The sequence below is a fragment of the Camellia sinensis genome, chromosome 7 (genome assembly GCF_055761805.1).
Source record: "Camellia sinensis isolate YWXY chromosome 7, ASM5576180v1, whole genome shotgun sequence".
NCBI classification, from domain to species: domain Eukaryota; kingdom Viridiplantae; phylum Streptophyta; class Magnoliopsida; order Ericales; family Theaceae; genus Camellia; species Camellia sinensis.
The window spans coordinates 117,656,216-117,668,526 of NC_138967.1; the positions used below are offsets into that span (position 1 = coordinate 117,656,216).

Sequence of the window (12,311 nt, forward strand, 5' to 3'; positions counted from 1 at the left end):
ATCATAGGTAGTAATAATGACATGATTAAAACTACCAGGAAAATGTTGAGTAAATATTTTGACATGAAGGACATGGGCATTGCTAATGTAATTCTTGGTATGAAAATTACCAAAACATCAGAAGGTTATGCTTTGTTACAATCTCATTACATTGAGAAAATACTTGATAAATTCAGCAAAGATGATGATAATCTTGCTAGAACACCTATGGATGTTAATTTGTTTCTTTCTAAGAATGTTCAGGAAAGTATTTCTCAATTAGAGTATGCCCAAATTATTAGAAGCGTAATGTATTTGATGAACTGCACTCGCCCAGATATAGCCTATGCAGTAAGTAAATTAAGTAGATGTACGAGTAATTCAGGAGTAGAACACTAGAAAGCTATTATAAGGGTTCTAAGATATCTCTGATTTACTCGTAATATTGGGCTTAATTATACTAGATATCCAGCAGTACTTGAAGGATACTGTGATACTATTGGATATCGGATACTAGAGACTCAAAATCCACCAGTGGGTATTTCTTTACTCTTGGTGGGGCGGCTGTATTTGGAAATCTTCCAAACTGACTTGCATTGCTAGGTCTATTATGGAATCAGAATTTATAGCTTTAGATAAAGCTAGGGAAGAAGCAGAATGACTTCGCCACTTCCTTGAAGATATTCCAATGTGGCCAAAACTGGTGCCTGCTATAGTCAATCAGCAATAGGTAGAGCATATAGCCATATGTATAACTGTAAGTCGCGACACATTCGTCGTCGACATAACACCGTAAGCTAACTACTCTCTAATGGAATTATTTCCATTGAATATATGAAGTCCAAAGACAACATAGTGGATCCACTAACCAAAGGGTTAGCAAGAGAGTCAGTTGAGAATTCATCGAGGGGAATAAGACTTAAGCCTATTAAATAAGAGTTATCACAACAGAAACCCAACCTAGTTGACTGGAGATCCCAAGATCTTGGTTCAAAGGGACAACCGAGTTGTGTATAACTCACAAGGATCAGTGGGGAGTCAAACTCCTATCCATTTCTATGATGAAATAGTGATGTCTGCAGCGTTTTAGGTTAAGTAATACTTTTAATAATTCTTATATCTAGAAATACCTAGCGGAGTATGGTAGGATACTCTTCATAAGATTCACCAATGTGAGTGTGGATTGGGCCAGTTCTATGAGATTTGTAAAGGGCTACAATTCTCTAGATCACTCATGAAACACCAGGTTGTTTAGGGCTAAAATGAACACAATAGTGAAAACTAAACTGTGTCTAAAAATATACTATGTGAGTTCTATTGTCTTAGTTTACACAAATGGCTAAACAGTTCAAGACATCATGTTCACTGGTTAACTAGTAAATCTGATAGTGTCTCACAAGGGAAGGTTCAAAGCCAAAAGCTACCTATCATTGCAGAATATTTTCATTTTCTGTACTCTCTGTAATTAGATCATGTTGTTTCATTTTCTCTCCATCAAATTCCATTCATGTGGGGGATTGTTGGAAATAATGGTTTTATAGGCTTATATTGGGCCAACTTTGAGCCCAAATATGAGTGGCTCCCATACGTCTTTTGGGGTGCGTCCAAAAAGGTAACGTGTTCCTTGGAAAGAAAGAAATGAGCATCCTTCACTAAATTAAACATATTTCTTTTTACACTTAGAATTTAGATGTAACGCCACCACCATTGGAAAGTAGACTTCTGGGGCATCAATTTAGATTCAAGAGTCACCTAAAACTGAGTCCGAATGAGGGAGGTATGCCCGTTTGAAGTCGGGCTTGAAAATAGTTTTTTTTTTTTTTTTTTTTTTTTTTTTTGCAAGTAGCTGGCCGGCCAATTAAGTGGTTGGCCGGCTAGTTGATGAAAAATCCAGCCAATTAGAGTGGCTGGCCGGCCAGGTGTCCTGGCAGGCAGATATTTATAACCAGCTATCCCCCCCCCCCATGTGCATGTCTTGCACCAGCTGTCTCTATACAGATATTTCTGACAGGAGAAGCTGTTTTTCTATATATACAAGCCCACCCCTCTTGATTTTAGGTTAGCAAATTTTGCTAAGAGCCCAAAGCTTGCCAAACACTCTCCCTCTATATCTTGCAATATATATAAACTATACATACACTTCCTAAACCAATATTTTGAGTCTTCTTGCTGAGATTATTAAGCTAAAATTTTAGCACTTGAGAGTGCATACCTTGTGGTTTGTGAACAAAAGAGTAACTCCTCTTCAAGAGGTATAACTTTTTCCATCTTTACAATACTTCTTCCTTCTCTTTTCTTGTTGTTTTTACACTTTCTTTGGACTGTTTTTGTGGGCTGAAACTTGTGATTTAAAAGCTACCAAGGGTGGAGGGGTTAACCACTCTTCCTTGAACCTTATTCCAAGCTTATATCCTTGTGTTTCCCATTTTTTTCACAACTTTTAGCTACTGATTTTTAGAGTTTTCAGAGGCTAAAACATGTGATTTTAAGGTCTAAAAATAGAGGGGTTCGCCACCTTTCCTTAGGCTTGCTTACTAGCTTTGTTCCCTTCTTATTTTTGCTTACTTTTTCTAGCTTTCCAAGATAATTTTCAACACTATTTTTACTAATTTTGGGGTTATTTTAGTGTGTTTACTTAGTTTATGCTTTGCATAATATGCTTGTGTTGTTGTAAGTCCTCATAGGTTTGGTGGTTTAGCCTTAGACACTAATCTATTTGAGTTGATAGCTTTTATTTCATAGTTTTCATACATATACTCACACTTGCAATAATCATCTCTGTAACCTCCCTCCTTTCTCGGCTTTCTTTCTTTTTGTTTTTAAGAGTTGTTTCAAACAATTGATTGTCATTCAAAGCATGAGAAAGAGACCTTTCATGCTTAATGATTTAATCTCTTCGGATGTTCATTACTAAGGCATTACATCTCTCTCATGCTAAGTGCAACTTCTTGTTTGACACTTTTCTTCATTAGTGGACGTAATTATCACTTGTGGACAAAATGAATAAAGAATGGAAAGGTAATGTAAAAGAGGTTAAAATTGGACTAAAGAAGTAAAAGAGCAATAAAATCAAGTCGAGTTCAATCGGACGTTAATTGAACCTATTGCGTCTAGACTCATTACATACTCTCTAGTGACGTTTAATGGTTCAAGAAGCAATATCTACCACTTTCCTTGAGGTAACTTCATGATAGGGAGGAAGTCTTGTTGGTCTTTTATTTCCATTTATTGAGCTTTGTCCTATCGGTTCATGGATCATCATGAAACAATTAATGGTTTGTGAATCGAGTCTACTCCTCCCTTGATTCGTTCCATGATAGGGAGAGGCAGAGAAGATAAACATCCCCTGAAAACACTCTATTTTTGCTCTATTTCCTTTCTATTACAGCAGGACAGAACCTCAAAATAGTGGCCGGCCGGCCACCATTCATGTCTGGCCAACCACTTTTCAAGGCCGGTCTGCCACTCTATTTTATGCAAGTAGTGTCATTTTCATGACAGAACAAAGAAGAAGCTAAGGCAAAAACAGAATTATTTTTTGACTGCGAACAGAATAGAATCTGGCAGCAAAACAGAAGAGATTCCAGGAGGATGTTCTCGGTTGCACATATGGTTCTTTGACTCTCGTTTGAGTCCATCAGCTTGTAGCTCTTGGATTACTTAGTGTGTTGTAATTAATTAGTTAAATTCCCTTTGTAATAGCTGGTTAGTTTAATTAGTTAATTCGGTGTTGTAATAGTTAGCTTAATTAGGACATTTATTCGGATCTTGTATGAGGGAAAACTTGCAATGTTATGTATGTCTTCCAATCCCCATTTCTTTCTCTCTATTATTTATTTGTTTACGATGGTTATATATAGTATCATATTTTGGTTTCATAGCATTCCCATGACTTGTATCATCCATTTTCGCATGCATTAAGTTTGGTTCATCATTCTAACCTTATTGTTATTTCCTACTTGAATACGTGCGTTGTCACATGCTTTGAGTTGAGCCATACGCCATGTTAATAAACCTAACCTATTAGTTGCATTTTGTATATGTTGCATTTAGTCACTTGCATATTAGAGCATGTATTTTTTTTCCTAACCATTTTCTCCTATTTTGGCTTTCCTCGGTTGAGTACTAGGTGAGCGTTTTTTGCTTTAGTATATTGCATGGATGTTTGTGTTGCCATATCAAGCATGTTTACCATGAGGCTAGGTGCTTAGTTGATATATCTCTTGAATGCCGGTGGATGAAAGCTATTTCGCTTAAGTTGGGATGATTTGATTAATGTACATGTGAGCTTACTTTTTCAAGTAGCTCACATTCACAACACTTTTCAAAGTAAAAATGAAATCAAAGCATTCCAAATTGAGTAACATAATCTATATTTGTATGACTTCACATAGTAAAGTTAGCATAATAAATCGGAACAAGAGCATATAATGTACATAAGATTCACATCATGATTAGTAGAAGTCGATCTTTGATCGGGTGAGTGGGGGTGCTCAATTCATGACCTTCCCCTCTCATACCTAAGTTCTTGAGCTGAGACACTTTAGTTATGATGAACAAGTGGCCTTTCGCACGAGTCACAGGTTTCCTAAATTTCTCAAAAATATTTAGGTAGTAAATCTGAAATCTGGTAATACAGTCCATTTCTGGCATCCTTGATGATAAATGAATTTTCTAAAAATTTTCAGATTTGGAATCATTTGTGTTCTTTCTGTTTCACTGGTGAAACCAGATTTAGAACCACGGGAGTCCAAATTGTAGGGCTATCGTATCAAAGGAGACTAAGACCTTCCAAAGAACACGAGACACCGGCTACAGTCACAAAATCACACTAAATCATAAATATATATGGTTAAAAGAGAAGAGAGTTATAAAATATTGGCTTACCCTAATTTGGGTGAGACCATGTCTATGTATAATCAATATAAGACACATGGAAAAAAGAATTAAATAATTACACAATCAAATCCTAAAATTAAATTCCTAAATTAAATATACAATATTCCATATTCCAACAAAAAGAACCCCCTACCTCAAAAAGGTGAGCAAACAACAAGACCCAAACAAGAACTCCGACGAAGTCGCACTCCAATCGGTCAATATCATGATCTACACTTCTCTTTCACTCTTCTTGCAAGATCTATGGTGAATACTTAGTAAAATGAGATGAAATCTAAGGTTTTAGGGCTAGGGTTTTTCGGACATGGAGGAGTGACAGAGAGAAAAGAGAGAAAAATGAGAGGAAATGAGCAAAAAGTGGGTTTATACTGGCTAATTCCAAACAAACCGCTCGAGCGTCAAAGACACAACATTGCTCGAGCACAGAACTCATACTCCCAGAATCTCAGACCTGCAAAAGTACTGGATGACCCGCACGATCACTCAAGCAAACACTTCTTCAAAGAAAATTTTCAGATTGTTACAATCGTAGCTATGGTGACTTATTACATTTGTCTTTCGAAAAGTTTGGATTGTTTAGTTTTTAAATAATATTTTTCCATTCTTTCTTTTTTTTTTTCTTTTTGAAAATAAATGTCATAAAGTAGCGCGATTATGATTATTGGATCGATCTATTTTTTTTTTTCTAAATAATTGAAACATATTGACTTAAAAAAATGAATGGTTTGGATCATCGAAATAAGACGCCGAATAGCACCGTCCAATCTACTTTTGTGGGCTAGAGAAAAACTTGTCCCTTTATCTTTATATATAACATATAAGAAATATATAAAATCATATATGTTGTAAATATTCTCCGCCTTTTTTACATTTTTTTTTTATTTTCTTGTCAGAGAAGAGAGAATTATTGTGGTATCAGAAATTCAAAAATCTATCCTGAAAATCAAGAGAGAAATTCTCAAACACCTCTTTCTAAACATAAAAAATTCAAATCTACATTTTTAGAGTGTTTTGAAAGCTCGTTAGAAAAATGTTGAAAAGTCGCCGATAAAGTGCCAAAAATCGGCTAGAGAATAGGGGCTCTCCACCGTAAGAAAACACAGATCTACAACTAATTTCGATTGTCTAAGTTTATGGATCCACCTTCTAGCGTCTACCCAATTATATTTAAAATCCACTCTTTTTTTTAAATGAAAGCCTAAAGATATTAATCCAATTTCATGGCATCACAGCATGAGGAAACTCTCCGAGTCTACTAAAATTGCAAATACTGCAGCATACATAATTACCTAGATATTATGCAACAAAATATAATTAATTATTTTAAAAATATTTAATAAACATAAAATACAATCAATTGTAGTAAATTATTGCTTTTGGATAAATTCCATGCACCAAATTTTTTTGCGTGCCTGCTGTTGTGATATTTGGTAAAAATAATATTAACTTTATTAACAGTTTGGTAGTGGTAAAAATGTATTAATGTCAATAGTTTAAGATAATAATTCCTTAAATTAATAGTTAAGGGATAAAGTGACACAAGTGTAACAATTTTAAGGGACAAAATCAATTTTTCCTATTTGATAATAAAGATAAAATTGTCGCTGTCAAATTGTCAATACACTAATAAATGATATAAATAATAAATCTGGTTTAACCTAAAAAACTATGGTTCTTTCATATATATCTGACCTAATGTTTCTTCCAAGTTCCATTTTCTTCATTGTATTGAATGTTATTTCTAATTCTAACATTCTTTTTGATTGATTATAATTAAATAAAATATAATAAAACAGTCATTCTTTAAATTATGATAAATGATAATTTCATTTAAATTATGATAACATAAAATCAAGTTCAGAGTTTTGAAAATACCAAATATATATATATATATATATATTGACCTGTCGACAACCACCATCACCGATGGTGGTTCTGATATTAGGAGAGAGATAGAGAGAGAAGAACTTAACAGATGATTACGAATTCTGGGGGTGGTGCGAGAGTGGGGTTGCAAGAGAGAGAGAGAGAGGGAGACAGATTACATGCTAGGGGAGTTAGAGGAGACTGCTGCAAGAACAGCTTCTTTCTCGGAAGCCATGGAAGGCTGAGGATGGAGAAGATGAGTATGAGAGGGATCTTACGCTACAAAATATGAGAATGGAATATTTAATAAAATAATCATTACATTCTATTTCATTTCAGTCTACCAAACACTACCAAATAATATGAGAAGCAACGTCCGCATACAACTCCATGAGAAATTCAAAATTTGTGTCCAAAACTTTCTTGGACCATAATAAAAGAGAATATCTTGATCTAGCGTCCTTTAGAAAAAAGGGTTTCACATTGATAATTTATTCTTATAAGTCCCCTCTAATCAATGGAAGATTGAACAAACTCAACTCTTTCATCCACGCACACTCTAAGATTGTGTTTGAATTTTCGATTTGTGAGGAAATAGAAGCACACTTTTTGCTTGTCTATTCTCTTTTATTTTTCCTTTATGAAGGATCCGAACGCAAGTTTAAAAATTAAATAATAAAAAAGTAATAATAATAAATACATAAATTCAAAACAGTGAAATTTCTAACCAATTCATTGAAAACAGTAGAATTCACCAGCCCTTGGGGCTTATTTTTCTTTAACAAACTTCTACTTGAAAGAGATGTACATGAAAAGTTAAACAACAGCAAAACCATGAACCAATTACATAGATTAATACAACAAAACAATACGTAGCAAGTAACAAAACAATATATACTACTCAAGCACATCCATGTTTTATTGTTTTAGACTTGAAACTGGACAATACAATGCTCTTGGCCAGAGGAAACAGCTGAAGGATTGCTCCATAGTCGTGATTTGTGATCGAAGAATGCATCAACGAAGAAAAGAGAATTATAGATATGCTCCTAGTCGGCAACAAGGGCTTTGAGCAAACGAGGAATTGGAGATGGCTCCACATCCAGAATCCCTTCAAGGATCTGAACTACCTGGCCCATTGATGGCCTATCATTCTCATCATCTTGGATGCACCAACAAGCAACTTTACAAATTCTCCATACCTCTTCAACATCAACATCTTTCTCCAACCTATGGTCTAATAGGCTAAGGACATCTCCACCTTTTATGACTACACTTGCAGCCGAGATTGGAAAGAATTTAACTATCCTTTCTTCAGATTGATCAGTGTTTCTTCTTCCCGATATCAATTCAAAGAGCATCATACCGTAGCTGTACACATCAGCTTTGGTGGTAATAGCCACCCCTAATATCCACTCTGGTGCAAGATAGCCCGTTGTCCCTCTCATGGTAGTTAGAACCCTGCTAAATTCTCGCCCAAGAAGCTTTGCCAGACCAAAATCTGCTACTTTGGGTCTGAAGCCGATGTCTAATAGAATGTTTGATGGCTTTATGTCACAATGTATGATACAGTCCTTGCAATTTTCGTGGAGATAAACCAACCCCTTAGCTGTCCCTAATGCAATTTGGTACCTTGTCTTCCAGTCCAAGACTTTTGACTCATTTTCTTGGAAGAGATGGGAATGCAAGGATCCATTCTGCATGTAATCATATACCAACAACTTGCTTTTACCTTCAGAGCAGAACCCACGAAGCCGAACAAGATTAACATGTTGGATAGTCCCAAGGGTGCAGACTTCTACTCGGAATTGCTTCTCTCCTTGGTTGATGCTTTCCAGCTTCTTCACAGCTATGACAGTGGAATCAGGCAATGTCCCTTTGAAAACAGAACCAAAACCTCCTCCCCCAATTTTCTCCGAGAAATTTTTCGTTGCTTTTTGCAGATCTTTGTATCTAAATGCAACCAATGAACCATCTAACGCTTTTGTTCCAACCAACCTCCTTTGCCGCTTCCAAATAACAACAAATACAAGGCCTAGCAGTACTACTGCTGGAACTGAACCCACTACACCAATAATAATCCCCTTTTTACTTTTAGGCTTTGGAAACTCGAAAGCAGCAAGTCTGAGATAAAGAGTGTTTCCACTACCATCTTGCAGATTCATGAGCTCCCCAATCCAAATTGAACACCCATTACTATCATAAGCATAAGCAGTGCAAGAGCAATTATTCAAGCAAGAAGATTCACATTCAGCGGCACTGCCAACAGCCACAGATTGAGGAAACTCAGGCAATCTCGTGGTGGAAATTTCCCAAAACCTGTCTTTCTCTTGATTAGCAGCAGTAATATTCCCACACAACAACTCAGTTCTCCTCACACACCCCCCAGAATAATCACTCAAATTCCAATCATTGAGCGACTTAGGATTGAAACCTGTCAAACAATTACAGAAGGGTTGTATAATATTATTGCATATTCCATATTGCCCGCAGAAATCATAAACCTCACATTGCTGTATCGGGTGAGCAAAAAACAAATTCCACTTCTGTGTGCTTTCCCACCAAATGAGTTGTTGGAGTTGCCCTGAAATATCCATAATAGTTCTACAAATAATTGAAGGATTACGCAGAGAATATGTGAAGTAACTCTCATTCTTGTTGTCCTGATAGATAAAATTATACATATTATTATGTCTCATTTCAGGTACTAAGCTGAAAATCTGCCCATTCCAAGGACCACTAGTCCAATACTGTTTAGACCCATTCCAAAGTATAACATACCGACTATTATTTGCATCAAGACTAAAAGAATACAGTCCTGTTGAAGGGTCTTCTGAGTTCTTCCACGAAGTTAAACGTTGGTGCGTGTTGGTAAGCTTATTGTAAGCAATCTTTACACCAGGCAACCAAGCGTGAGCAGGGTGATCAAAACTCTGCCAAATTGGTTGATTTGAATTAGACCCATCTCTCAAAATCAAATTCCCATCATCCCCAAGAACAGCCACCACAGAATTGTAAGTGGTAGAGTTCTGATTTGTGGACCAAATCAGGGTTTGGGATTCATTTAAAATCACCAAATTACCATCTAAGATTTTGAGTACAGAGGAATACTTATCAGAGATGGGATTATCTCTATTGGCTACCCAAACTATTGTTAGAGTAGATACTTTGGTGTACCACAGGGATATGTAATAGTATGAGGAATTACCTGGTTTGTAGAAACCCAGTTTAAAATTCCCGCCAGCAGAGGTTATGGTCTGGTCCCCAGAAAGAGATTGATTTGCAGAGATGGTGTCAGCTCCATGGGAGAGATGGTTGATGAAAGAGAAGAAGAAGAGGAAGAAAATCCAAAACATGAAGGCTGGGTTGTTTTTGATACCCATTATCGGCTCAAAGTTTTTATTGCAGAAGGTGAGATGTATGAATTGTACATGTAATGATATTATTATATAATAAGATGTTTTACAATTTTCCCTTATAAATTTTTGCTTATTTTGTTTAATGGTTGTGTAAAATAGAAGAATAAAAAAAAAAATTAAGATAGATTAGAGATACGACTTTGATGTGTGGACTCTACCGTTATTGCAAGTAACAGTCAAAAATGATGTATCTAAATTCCAACTCGATAGAATTTAGAGACAAAAAAACATGTTGGGCCAATTCTTCCATTCAAAAAGAATTTATCCAACTTCAGAGTTAGCCACTTTTTTTTTTTTTTTTTTTTGAATGATAAAACATAAGGACATTTACTCACAAGTCCTATTTTATAAATTTATACTTTATTAAATCACTTTTTGTTGTTTCAAGTCCCATATTAATTTTTAGTAGATGAAATTACGTTTCAAATAATAATTGTTCGTCATTTGTAATTGTTTATAAAAAAAAATATGGTGATTGACATTTATTTTGAATCCCGTATTTCAAATCATTCCAAATAAAAAAGATTCTCGTATAAAAATTCATCCCAAATTTGATTTTCATTTGTTGTGTATATTACCTTTCTAACACAAAAAATAAAAAATAAAATATATGTATATATATATAATAGAAATTAGGGTATAACTGTAAATCTAATTTTCAAATAATATATTAAATCTACCTTTCCAAAATCAATGGGACTAATTGGTCCGTAAGAAAGCCCTTGGATTAATTGGATCATCATTCCTCAAGATGAAATTTATAAGTAAATTTTCCTATTATTTTCTTTATAAAATTTATATTTCTTGAATCAACACAACAAAATCTATCAAACAAGATTGATATTAAATATAAAATTATATAAAAATAAAAATATATTTTTATTATAAATTTACAATTCAAACCATTTTTAATAGTAAGCTCTCTTAACTTACTTAATTAACAATATTTTTTTGGTCTAATTTTTTTAGTTTTTTTTTTTAGATTTAAAACTAAGAATATTCTCAGCTTAAAACAGGAAAAAATGACTTAGTTTTAAAACTGAAAAAAAAAATTTGAGAAATTTCTCAAAAACTGATAATATTCTCAGTTAATATCGGAAAAAACTGAAAAATTTCTCAATTTTACTGGATAGTTTCGCAAACTAAAAAATTGATTGTTTTCTATAGCTAAAAAAAAATATTTTAGTTTTATAAAATTGTATATTCAATATAGGTTTTATTTTATAGATCTTATTGTGTACACTCCAAAAATATAAATTTTACTAAAAATAATTGTGTAATAAAAGTTATGAAATTTTTAAGTTTTGAAATAACAAAATAGAATTAAAATACCACATCAGCAATATCACTTGAATAAGGGAAAATATCTAGTGCGTTTGAGGTATGGTTAGTTGATTACCAAAAATTTGTGATTAGTAGAGGGGTGGGACCCATAATTTTGTATTCGGCCATGACGATAATACTTAGTGATTGATGGATAACATTATCATGTGGTATACTTGTAACACCTAAAAAAATTTTATGGGTTGGGCTTTTGTGATAGCTAAGCATGCATAATACATTTATGCATCCATTTTTGCTAGAAAATTCTTTCTATTTCATGGACATAATGCATATGATAGGTTTGCTATGATAGGACTTGGCATTTGGTGAATTTGAGAAGGAAGCCCTAGTGATTTTGAAGAACTTGAATATGAAATCTAAGGATGGAAAACTAGGCAAACAATGAAAAGTTGGAAAATTGAATGTCTAGGTAACTTAGAAAATCGTAAGTGAGGAGTTTAAAGAACTTAGTCTAATGAATAGAGCTTAATGAATACTTTATCAAAAATTAAGTAGGATTAGCAAAAGTTAAACAAGATTAGCTTAAGCCTAAGTGAGGCTAATTAGACTAACCAAGATTAGGATTTAAGTATGGTTAATTAGAACTAAGCTTGATTAACTAGACTAATGAGGCAATTAGCAAATTAACCTAATCTATCATACAAAAGTTAGAAGGTTGGAGAAAGATGGAGAGAATTTGAGAAGTTTGAGTTTTGGAGAGCTAGGAAGAACAAGGGAGAAAAGAAGGAGAAAAGAAGGAGAATTCAAGAAAAATTGGAAATCAAGCCTAGAAATCAAAGAGAAATCACCAAAAGGTAAGAAACT

The 12,311-nt window shown here is 34.2% G+C and overlaps 1 pseudogene across 1 annotated transcript; it reads right to left on the reverse strand.

Moving 5' to 3' along the window:
- Nucleotides 1-7,449: 7,449 nt before the first annotated feature.
- Nucleotides 7,450-10,332, reverse strand: LOC114273508 (G-type lectin S-receptor-like serine/threonine-protein kinase At2g19130 pseudogene; annotated as a pseudogene). Its single transcript, XR_014335896.1, has one exon. The product of XR_014335896.1 is annotated as a G-type lectin S-receptor-like serine/threonine-protein kinase At2g19130 pseudogene (transcript).
- Nucleotides 10,333-12,311: the final 1,979 nt, after the last annotated feature.